General features: G+C 38.1%; 1 protein-coding gene and 1 long non-coding RNA gene across 17 annotated transcripts in view; one reads left to right on the top strand and one right to left on the bottom strand.

Moving 5' to 3' along the window:
- Positions 1–12,165, bottom strand: part of Anks1b (ankyrin repeat and sterile alpha motif domain containing 1B) — a 1,024,799-nt gene that overhangs the window by 539,894 nt on the left and 472,740 nt on the right. The gene's annotated exons all lie outside the window — the stretch shown is intronic.
- LOC128119670 (uncharacterized) overlaps positions 1–12,165 on the top strand; it is a 40,085-nt gene that overhangs the window by 17,388 nt on the left and 10,532 nt on the right. For 2 of the 3 annotated variants that reach the window (XR_008221600.1, XR_008221598.1), the window contains 2 exons: positions 4,621–4,777; positions 8,919–10,236. This is a non-coding gene — a long non-coding RNA (uncharacterized LOC128119670). Of the gene's footprint in view, positions 1–4,620; positions 4,778–8,918; positions 10,237–12,165 lie in introns of those variants that run through there. The other variant, XR_008221599.1, reaches the window with a different exon arrangement.

The following is a 12,165-nucleotide window of genomic DNA, read 5'->3' as shown; positions in this document are numbered from 1 at the left end:
TATGTGTGATGTTATTAAAGGTCAAATTGACCTTCGTTATATTACCATTAATAACTACCTATATGACAGTGAATACTTATTGAGTGCTTGCTCTGTGCAATATAATATGCTAAATAATGTATACATACAATTTGCATTAGTTTTAGCACAAAATCTTTGAAAACAGCCATTTCTTTGAGCTTTCATTTTCAACCCAGGTAGTTTGAGGCATGAGCCAACAAAACACTGAACTGTCACAATGATTCCTGTTAAGTAAGGTAAGTGAGTTTCAGGCTTCATGACTGGTAAATGCAGGTTGGGATATTGCTAGAATTATTTCCTTAGTTTTAATGCAAATTTCTCCCTGTAAAACACTTAAGCAATTACTTCAGATTTGCATTAATTTCGTGCTTTTGGCAAAGCTATTCCTTAAGAAAGGTTTAGATTTAGTATATGTCATTTCTGTGACTTTTGAATTGTCCTTTAATGAAAAGGTGAGTTATGCTAACTTGAGGAAACTATATTCAGAATTAGACAAGCACTACTGCCCTGCAAAACAAGGAGCTGATTTCTTCTGGCTTCGTTATCCATTTGGTAGCCTCTGTGTAGGGACTCAGATTTCATTTCTCATTTACATTCACGTTTTTTGTCTTCTGCCCCTCCCCCACTTCTGGTTTGCTAATATCTCTGCTTTCATGCTATTTGCCATTGCAGGGGGAGTATTTTTCTTAATACCTCACCTTTCCTCCATTCCTGCTTAAGAGATATTTACCCAGCTTACAGCATGTACCTGCTCATTTATTTGGAATTTCATATGCTTTAAGAGACTGTATCTCCTTTTCATATTTGAATAATTATGGCTCTTGACCTATGTGACAAGCAGACGCCTCACATCACTGTAGTTTTGTCTTTCATGTTTTCTTGCCAAAAGAATAAAAATCATAACACAATCATTGAGGTTCATAAAGTCCAGGTACATTGAGGCATAAGCCACTCACAGAAACAATACTGTCATTTGAACAGGAAATATTCCCTGTATAGAGATAACACACACCTGTAATGTCAGCACTTTGGAAGGCAGAGGAGGAAGGATTTCCCATGAGTTCAAGGCTAGCTTGGTCTCCATAGTGAGTTCTAGGCCAATCAAAGCTACATAGTAAGACCTATTTGCCCTCCCCAACACCAAAAGAATTGTTAACTATCACAGGTGATTAGAAGATGGAGGGACTGACCAGTAAGAACCAAAGGGAATTCTTTAAAAGTAGCAATAGCAGATATGAGAAGCAGCCACTATGCTAAGACGGAGATAGATTTCCAAGGAAGATGTTCCCCACCTGAGTGGGTCTGAAGTAGAATATTATAGGCTGAGGATGCAGCCATGATGCATGGAAATGAAGGCATCAAGGTTGCTGAGGCTGTGCCTTCTAAAACTTGCTGAAGATCTACTCTCCACAGTGCCAGGGAGAACTATTTATAGGGAGGTATGTTGCTGGAGTTTCTCCACATGAAGCTTCCCAAGGCGGTTGCTGGGAAAACTGGAGGCTGCTGGCTACAGGATGGTCCAGTAACTGTTCCCGCTGAGGGAAGTGAGAGGAGAGCCAGGAAGGAAAACCCTTCCTTGCCTCCAACTGACAACACCTAACATTATTCAGCCTGGCAAAGGGAAATCTTAAAGGGCTCATCTCCATATATGCAGAGCACGCAACAGGGTATAAATTTGCAGCCGAGAGACTATAAATTGATAACTGGTGTGCCAGGTAACACATATATAACAAGAACCTTGGAATATCATCTGGTCCAATTTCCTATCTTCCAGCAGATTGATGCTTCTGCTATTTAGAGAGGAGGGTTGCTAATTCGGTTTAAACATACGTTCCTTTTAGAACCTGCTTCATTCTTTAAAAATACGAGCTAATTAAAATCTATATATGTTTACTGTAGAGAATTTTGCAAATACTGAAAAATTATAACAAAGAAAACAAGTCACAATGTCAGGGTTTAGAGAAAGTTAATGCTGGTTGTTGCTAGAGTTTTGCTACAGCTAGTATTTTGATGTATATTAGTCCTTATTATCTGCAGAAGGTCTTAACTGTGGTGATATATTGTGTACCCCCAAAAAGCTTACCTGGGGTTCAGAAGACAGAGACAGCCACTAAATTAGACATAGAGGTCAGGCAGTGTGGCACACACCCTTAATTCTATCACTCAGAAGGCATAGATCTGTCAGGATCTCTGTGAGTTCAAGGCCACAAAAGGCTACATGAGAGAAACAGAGCCAGGCAGTGGTGACACACGCCTTTAATCCCAGGAAGTTATATGGCAGGACACAGAAAGGTATATAAGGCATGAGGAAACAGGAACTCACTCTCTTGAGGCTGAGGATTTCGTAGAGGTAAGCTAGTGGCTGGCTGTTCTGCTTCTCTGATCTTTCAGCTTTCACCCCAATATCTAGTTCTGGGTTTTTTTTTATCATAAGACCTTTTAAGATTCATGTTATACTTAATATCTCTGGTAGATACCTGAAACTACAGATTATCTCAATCCCCATATCAATGTTTTTCCTATATATACCAACGATTATAAAGTTCAGAGTGAAAATATTAACAATAACTTGTACTAAAACAGAATGTTGTTAATGGCAGCCTATGGTAATGCACTGTACACAGCATAAGACTCTACTGTAATGCATGAGAAAGTGGTATTTCTCTCGAAAGTGTTTTATTACATTGTACTCGCTTCTTTCTTGCAATAATGGGACATGGTATAATGACACTGTGATCTGATGAGATGAAATACAGCCAGTGATACAGGCATTGTGAGCTAGCTCTGGCTGTTACATGAGGTTAGTTGAACAGATGCACAGCTAACCTATGAGAGCCAATAACTCAGAATGGTTATTGAGTGACTCACAGGTGGGCAGCATGGATACAGTAGACAAAGGATGATTCACATCCTGAGCAGGACTGGAGTGGGATGACATTGCTCAGTATGAGACACAATTTAAAACTTGGAATTTGTAGTTTTATAGAAACTTGCATTTCATATTTTTGGATCACTGAGATTGAAACTACAGAATAGGGGTGACTATTATGTTATACTTTCCCCCATCACACTCATTCACTCAATCAAAACTTAATTAATTAATTAATTAATTAATTAATTTTAGTTTTTCGAGACAGGGTTTCTCTGTGTAGCTTTGCACCTTTCCTGGAACTCACTCTGTAGCCCAGGCTGGCTTCAAACTCACAAAGATCCACCTGGCTCTGCCTCCTGAGTGCTGGGATTAAAGGTATGTGCCACCACCGCCCAACCCAATTAAAACTTATTTAAAAACAGTCTTCTCTAACGTCTCCTAGGTCTAAGGGCTATAGTAGTAAATGTCCAATGATAAGACAACTACAAACCACCTTATTAACTTGGCATCTAGTAAGGGATGCAAGTGTTAAATGAATATAATATATATATTCATTTATATATAATATATAAATATGCATTTATATATAATATATATAATATAATATAATATAATAATGTATGCATAAGTATGTGTATCAACATATTTATTTACAATATTTCAATAATAAAATTGGTTTGTTTATATACACTGAGATTTGTATGCAGTTTATGTATTCATGTAACATTATATTTTCCATGGCATTAACATTTTGTAGAAGCTTATTTTTATGATGATAACATTCATTTAAATGCAGTTTTTTACTTTCTCAACGTTTTACTGTTATTGGACAACTTTCTATCACTTTAAATTATGGACTGTGCCTGAGCTCTATCCCTGTACTATGGGTGATATTATTATGCAGTGGGCTAAGGGACCTTGGGAAAAACCACCAACCCAAAGAAATCATGATACTACCTCCATCCTCTGGATACTACAAAGGAAGATTAAAAAATACTTTACTATAGGAAATACTATAGGAAAACCACTTAGAAAATACCTTAAAACTCAAGTTGTTAAATATTAGCCACCATCTGCTTCTGTGTGCCCCCCTGAGAGGCAAGCACCTCAATGCTTCTTTGTTCTTTCATCCCTAATGCCCAACACAGTCTTTCACCCACAATTGGAATTAAATGTTTATTTAGCAAATTTTATGGAGAGTTGGGTTTGGCACAGTGGTAGAGTGCTTGCCGAGAATGCAAGGGGCCTTGGTCTCCAACACCACATTAGATAAATAAACACGACACAGCATAAAACCCCTCAGTGTCTAAGGCAACTTGGAAATCAATTGACAGGATGAATCCCTACGTGTGGACTTTCTAAATAAGAGCAAGCATTTCGAAGAATTTTGATGTTCTCAAGGCCCTGACATACTTCAGAAAATAGGAATTCATTTCCTAATCATGGTACTTGGCAGAATGCTTTTCTTAGCCTAACAACACGAGGTACTAGATGCTACAACTTAATGTTTCCCCAGACATATGAAGCTGCATTGTTGTGTTAGCTTTCATATTTTATTTGCTACTCAAATGGAGCGTGTTTTTCTAATTGAATATATTTTTTAGATTGCCATTTTCCTTGACCAGTTTTCTACTGACAGGTCTGCTTTCGGCTCCCGAGAGCTATCTTGTTGTTAAATGAGTAACTATTTGCTAAAAGGCTGAGTGCAGCTGCCTTTTCATTTTCAGATGCTCCTCTGCATTCACACAGTTACAGCTTTGTGTAGTTTGTCTCTTCCTCGTGCTCTACTCTATCGTATTAGAAGTCTTTCACCATGTGGAAACCAAAATGATACTTCAAACTTAGCTCCCGATCTAACAGAATTTGTTGTACTCTCTGAAACTGGTAAGTATTCTCAATATTATTTGTCTGATAATTTATTTTTCCTTTGACGTATATATACTTTACAAACTATTACTTTTTCATATTGAGTTAGAGTTCTGAAAGTCTATTAAAATCCATACATGTATACACTGTCCTATCACCACAATTTAAGTGATATGTCTAATTCATTATGTGTTCATACTTAGTAGGGTCTTTGACTTCTCTTAAGTTCAGTGGGTTTCTAAATTCTACTTGTACAGCAATTTTATTTTTGATTTTGAGACAGGCTCATGCTATGTAGTTCATGCTGGACTCAAACTCATGATTGTCCCATTTCAGCTTCCCAAGAATTGGGATTATATCCAGGGATTACAGCAGTTTTTAATATAGTAAAATTAATACTGTATCTTACAGAGGAATTCCTAATTCCTACCATATATGCACACACACACACACACACACACACACACACACACACACACTTACATGGTAAGGAAGAAAGGAGGGATAGAGAGAGGAAAGGAGGAAAAAGACACAGAGAGAGAGAAAGAGAGAGAGTCTATTCCATTACATTTTAATTAATCAACGAATATGTGGAATACCCAACTATAGCCAGGAATTTGGCCAGTTGTCATGAACACTGCATAGTCAGAGTTGAAGTACCTTCTAAACGTGTTTGAGAACTGGCATGGCTTCTAAATGGACATATGAGGTACTAGATAAGTGGGCAGGCAATCCTGGTATGGAAGTGCTATTGTAAATCATGTTCAGGGTGCTATGTGCGGCCATTAGTGCAGATTTGGGGATGCAGGAAAAGCCCATCCCCAAACTAAAACTAAGATCTGAAAGGTATGAGGTACAGAGGGACATGAGCCAGGCAAAAACATTAGGATATTCATGAAATGAAGACATTGTTTTTGTTTTACTTTAAACAAAATCTCTCTCTCTCTCTCTCTCTCTCTCTCTCTCTCTCTCTCTCTCTCTCTCTCTCTCTCTCTCTCTCTCTCTCATCTGTCTATCTGTCTGTAAGATATTATAATGTATTAAATTTACTATGCATATGCCCATACAAATACTTGTGAGAGCCAGATGAGGATGTTCACTGATTCCCTGAAGCTGGAGCTAAATGTGGTTCTGGGAACCAAACTCTGGTCTTTAGGAAAGGTAGTAAGTGCGCTTAACCACTGAGCCATCTCTCCACCCCTCCACCCCTGAGAGGCTGCTATTTTTAGTTTTCTAAATATATCTTATCCATGCATTCTTTGAAGTTGCTTTGGTGATCTCAGCTCCTGGTTTGTTTTAGAGGCTACCAATTAAATACCAATTATCTTGAGAGAGAGGCTTAAGTTGGGAGAGGTATGGAGGGTAAGGCAGAGGAGGGGTGGGGGAGGGGTAATGAACACTAAGGATGTTTGAAAGGCTGTGTGGAAACCCATTCTACAAGCTTCCTTAGTGTATATGTGTATATTTATATTCACATAAAGTAGTTTAATTGGAGTTACCCTACACAGGGGACAAGGCTCTTTCTAGAAGCTATAAGTTGTGAAATAAAAAGCCCAGTGCCGGATGTGGGATACCTTCTCTTGAGTTGCTGGCCATGATGTCTTAAAAAAAGCTCCACACAATACTGGCTATTGATACTGCTCATGGTACCCACTAAAACTTGATGGTAAGTCCCTATTACTGACGGCACCATACACTTTGGTCACAGGACGTGGATGTAGAAAAATCAAGTTGACACTGACCAAGAAGATCCTTCTCTGCTGGTTAACTTTCATAGCACTAGATGCGGAAAGTCATTAATAGTCTTACCCATCTGTGAAACCTGTAAACACAATAATGATAGCCCATAAGTGCATTAGGGGCATGAACACTATCAGGGTCATAAGCTGCTTTCTGATTGGATTGAAGACTTGCTCCAGAGGAAGAAACACATGCCTGGTACTATCATATGTTTTTTCTTGGTAAATCTACCCCAGAACCCATGGTTGGGATTTCATGGGTCCCAGGGGTGAACCTACTATAATTATTTTGCTAAATGGGCAATATAACAAAGTGTCCTCTGAACTTGTATTCCTTATCCATACATTAGTGCAACTCTCAGACCTCATTAGAAAAGTTTCTTTGTTCAACGGATGGTGGTTAATGCAGAAACTCACAGCCAATCAATGCGCAGAGAATATGTGTTAATGGAGGGCTAAGCCACACACTTACCACCCACTCCATCCCTCAGCCCACTCAAGCTCAATGACCGAGAAAGCACAGAAAGAGACTAAGAGCCAGAGTCACGATGGACTGGAGTGGAACGGTGACTTCTGGACATGACAGTACCACTGCATTCGTGAACTCACAACAGGTGTTCTTACCTGACCAGGTCCATGCAAGTCAACATTCAAGCATGGACCAGGGAGGGCCCAGGATTCCCCATCCTTGACTGTGAAGTTCTTCACAGATGGCTTCTGTGGTAGGGAGAATAGGTTGACTACCAAGTATGTAGACCATGCTCCCATGGATGGCTCCACACCCATAAGTGTGTGGACAGCATATGGACTCTTTAAAAAAGAAAAGACAGGGGGCTGGAGAGATGGCTCAGTGGTTAAGAGCACTGACTGCTTTTCCAGAGGACCTGGGTTTGATTCCCAGCGCCTACATGGCAGTTTACAACTGTCTGTAACTCCAAGATCTGACACTCTCACACAGACAAGCACGCAGGCAAAAATACCAATATGCTTAAAATAAAACAAACAAATAAATTATTTAAAAAAAAAGAAAAGAGGATGTGAGTTGGGTTGGTGGAGAGATAGGAGAGTGGATCTAAGAGGAGTTAGGGGGTGGAACTGGAGATGATTAAAATTGGAATATATGATAGGAAATGCTCAAAGATTTAATAAAATGTTATGTAAAAATAAGAAAGAAAGTATTATCTAGCTTTCTGGATTTCCTTTATCATCCAGGCATTGGTTATAAACAAATCTGATACTTACTTCTACATATCCTATCTATCTTCTATACATGCTAATTCCTGTATCTATATATTTCTCTTCTAAAGGTACCTGTTGTGAAGTAGAATATTTGTTTAACTATGTGAAGATGTGTTGCATTTGTTGATGCTGCATTTGTTTAACTATGTAAAAATATGTTGCTTTTGCTGCACGTGTTTCACTATGTAAAGATGTGTTGCTGTTTTACCCTGCCTGCCTAAGGCACCTGATTGGTCTAATAGCAAGTTGAATGGCCAATAGCTAGGCAGAGGAGAGACAGGCAGGACTGGCTGGCAGAGAGACTAGGGAAGCCAGCCAGCCAGCCTGGGGACAGCCAACCAGGGGACAGTCACCCAGATACAGAGGAAGCAGGAAAGCAGGATGGACAGTATGTAGATGAGGTAAATGAGCCTTGGGGCAGCACATAGATGAATAAAAATGGGTTAATTTAAGTTAAAAAAGAAAGCTAGCTAGAAACAAGCCTAAGCTAAGGCTGAGCATTCATAATTAATAAGTTTCCTGTGGCATGATTTGGGGTCTGGCAATCCAAGAAAGCCTGCTACAGGGATCTGACCCAGAGAACTATTCCAGTAGACAATCTAATGCATGCTATTTTCTGGGGTATACTGCTTGCTTACCAGGTGACTTAGAGAATTACTTTTTAAAAGATTGAAAAAGTATTTGTAATTATGTATGTCAAGAATATGAAAAATTAAGCTTACAATGGTATAATTATTCTTCTATAGGAACACCAAAGTTCTTTGAAAATGATTTTTATTGTTAAAAGAGATATAAAAAGATTTAGAGAGAATTATTTCTTCATATATAATCAGTTTAACTGTATCTGCAAATGTTGTTTGTGTTTACATGGTTACTTATTTTCTGAGACGAGAATGAGCAGTGTGATTTTATTGAGCATTTTGGCTAAATGGACCCTCCAAAAAACCCAACTCTTCAAATATCAGTAAATAATTAACAGACCCTCTGTTTTTTATATATTTATCTCAGGTACTTTGGTACTTAATGTTGGAGTGAACTATTTTTAGTGAATTTTATTTCATATAACCTGATATTCATGGCAATACAAATTGTACTTTTCCAATCTTGTTTTTCTGGCTAACTCACTTTAAATGGTCAATTAATTTTGGTGGAACTGAATTTGAATGATTACATTTTTCCAGGCTGAGAAAAGAGCTTCAATGAACTCCTGCTACTGTGTACTGGAAATTTTCACTTTTTTTTTAAACTTCTCAGAGAACATCTAGTCTAGAATATTTAATTAACCAGTGGGAAAAAGTAATGCACTAATTGTAGAGAATGGTAAACTGGGCTTCACACCCATCTTTGCGACTAACAGAATCTAATCATGGGTAACAGTCACTCAATGGTTTTAGGCCACACTTATTTGTAAAATGAAGCAATTGATTATAAAGTCCTCAAAGTCCCCTTTCTCTCTCAAAGTGCAAAATTATAGGACTCTCATCTGTACCTGAGAAGATCTAATAATCTGAGTATGACTTGGGGGGTTTTGAAGGTATAATGTCTTCTATCAAGTAATATATTATAAAAGATGGCATTACGTGCTCCTCATGACTCATGTCAGCCTTTAGTCCAGTGTTCCTGTGAATGAAGTATAATTGTTTGACCACTGATTCGGGGTCAATACCTTGTGACTTTCTTTGACCTGGAGAACAGCCTGGAAAGGTCAGTGCGGTAATCCAAGGAGAGGCTGTGAGAAGCAGTACACACTTCCTTCTTCTGACTTCCTCTTGCCATTGTGCCCTCAGACACAAGCACAGCACATCCTACGGAGTGCTTTCCTGAGACCTGGGTCTCTGAGTGAAAACGTATGTACGACAGGACTGCTTCAATCAGAGTTCAGTCTATTCTGACCCAGTCGAGTCTACCTAACTTGCAAGGCTGTAAGAAATATCCTTTCCTTCGCTGTCAGCCGCCCTGGGATTGTCCGACTTGTCACAGGAAAAGCAGATGAATCAAGTACTTGGTGTGCTTCTTATGAAGCTAATAAACAGACACCATTTTTGACAGTCTTATTCCAAACACTTCAGTAAGCTCCTCCTGTGATGTGCTGTACTGCATCGGCTAAAATAAGAGGCTGCAAAAGGAGCAGGAGGACCCTTAGGGAAGCTGGTATTGTGACTCTGAGGACATTTGTTAAGAGTAGTGAAGGTTAACGGTACAGACAGGTGGACAAAAGCACAGTTTTGGTCCAGTCACCTGGCACTGTTCCTACTGCTAGTCAATATATTTAGTTAGCAGTCTACTACTAGTCAATACATCATCAATATATCTTGGTTGAAGCTTAGCTTTGGGAAAATTATCAAATTGTTTTTAACCCCTGAATGACTGCATTTGAATATCTGTAAAGAGCTTTGGATTAAATTTATCATTAATATCTGTAAAATTATACAATCATTGGAACAATCAGTGATTTGCTTTTACTTTGTAACGGAGCATGGGGGTGGGGGAAATACTAAACATCTGAATATATTAAATTTGAGAGGAAAATTAGTTAAAAATTTTGTTCTGGGTCTTATCTTCCTTTACAGTCATATAAATAAGCAAGATGATGACTAAGTACTTACACTAACACATAAAGTAATTATATTAACACAGAAAGCCTGTACGTATCAAGAAAAAGTGGTGGCACTATATGTACACACACACACACACACATACACACACACACACACACACACACATATGCACTCTGTATGGAACATAATAATTAAATATTTAATAAAAATAATATAAATCTGTAATGGCTATGAAAAAAATCCCAACAATGAGTATCACTGTAAATAATGCCCTAAGCCCCACAGGGGTGCTGACTATACAGTTCACCAAACAAAATAGCATATTGCTAAAATTTATGCCTATGTTCAAAATTGTTGGGCACTTTATGGCCATAGTAACCTTAACAATTTTATCTATGACTAGAAACTAAAACAACAAAACATAATTATCATTTCCCACATTTGATGAACCCCTTCTACCTGACAATCTTCTGCTGAGTGACTCTATTATATGTCATCTCATCATACATTATCTAATCCAATGATCATTTTATCAATCCCCAGGGTTGGCCTTCTATCACAGCTAAGTCAGGTAAAGACCTTGCTTAAGGTAAGGAGTGATAGGTCAGGAAGTATGATTAAGAATCTGAGCTCAGGGGCCAGGCATGGTGACGCACGCCTTTAGTCCCAGTACTTGGGAGACAGAGCCAAGTGGATCTCTGTTCGAAACCAACCTGGTCTACTTTGAGGGTTCCCAGACAGCCAGGACTATAAAGAGAGACCTTGACTCACGAAATCAAAACCAACCAACAAAGAATCTGAATTCTTTATATTAAAGAGGTCGTAACTAATAGAAGAAAGTTAAGAATCCCTTAAACTTGTAAGGCTGATATAGAGAACTCTACACATCAAATTCAAAGTTACATAATAGCTAGAAGTAGAGATCAATCAGGAACTTGAGGTTCTGACTATGGTCTTATATACTATACCACATATTGATGAAAATACAAGATTCTTTTTCAGATAAGGAGGGTCTTACTATTTAGACTAGGTTGACCTTGAACTTGTGGCAATCCTCCTACCTCTACCTCCTGAGTGCTGGAATTTTAGTCATACACTACCATGTCCATTCTAGGCTCTTGAAATTTTATCTTTAAATAGGCATTCTTCATCAAACTAACTTCAGTATAACTTTTATAGCCATATTTTAATAGTATCAATTAATTTGTCTTGTAATTTGAAAATATTTTCTCCTGTGAAAAATAACCTTTAGAAGATGATTTTATCCCAGTAGGGGACTAGGAGTATAAGAATAATTAACTCCCAAGATGTCCTTGCTATTTTACTTGTATTTGATTACTTAATTAAGGGAATTGTGAGACACATAGCCAAAGCAAGTTGATCTTAGATTAAATAATTATGATTTCCATTAGGATCAAATCACACATTTCAGTGATGTCTGAATATTATTAGAACCTAGAAAAGTGTTATGAATATAGTTTAAATCATCAAGTGTTTTTGCATAGATTGAGTGAATTTCCCCCCATCTCATGAAGGGCAATGCAGATAAAAGGACTGTTCCTCTACGTAGCCTAAGTAAGTGCTTAGGAAATAGATGTCTAGTAGATTTCCTAATCTCTACTTTTAGTTAGAAAATAATTGGACAGGAAGGGCTGCTTTTTTTTTTAAGGGAAGACAGAAGCTAGCCAGGAAAAGAAGAAAAGGGTTCCTTCCCTTGGTAACAAATATTTCAATAAGATTGATTCAGTAAAGTCTTTAATCCACTTGTTCATCACCTCACCAATGACTTAAACAGTGAAAGATGGCTTGCAAATAACTTGAGGCCCAAGAGGAATAGAAATCACACACAACACAGTGTTTAACAAGGTAA

This window comes from Peromyscus californicus, unplaced genomic scaffold, assembly GCF_007827085.1.
Source record: "Peromyscus californicus insignis strain IS unplaced genomic scaffold, ASM782708v3 Scaffold_24__1_contigs__length_46423439, whole genome shotgun sequence".
NCBI lineage: Eukaryota > Metazoa > Chordata > Mammalia > Rodentia > Cricetidae > Peromyscus > Peromyscus californicus.
This window is presented reverse-complemented; position numbering and strand designations above follow the sequence as displayed.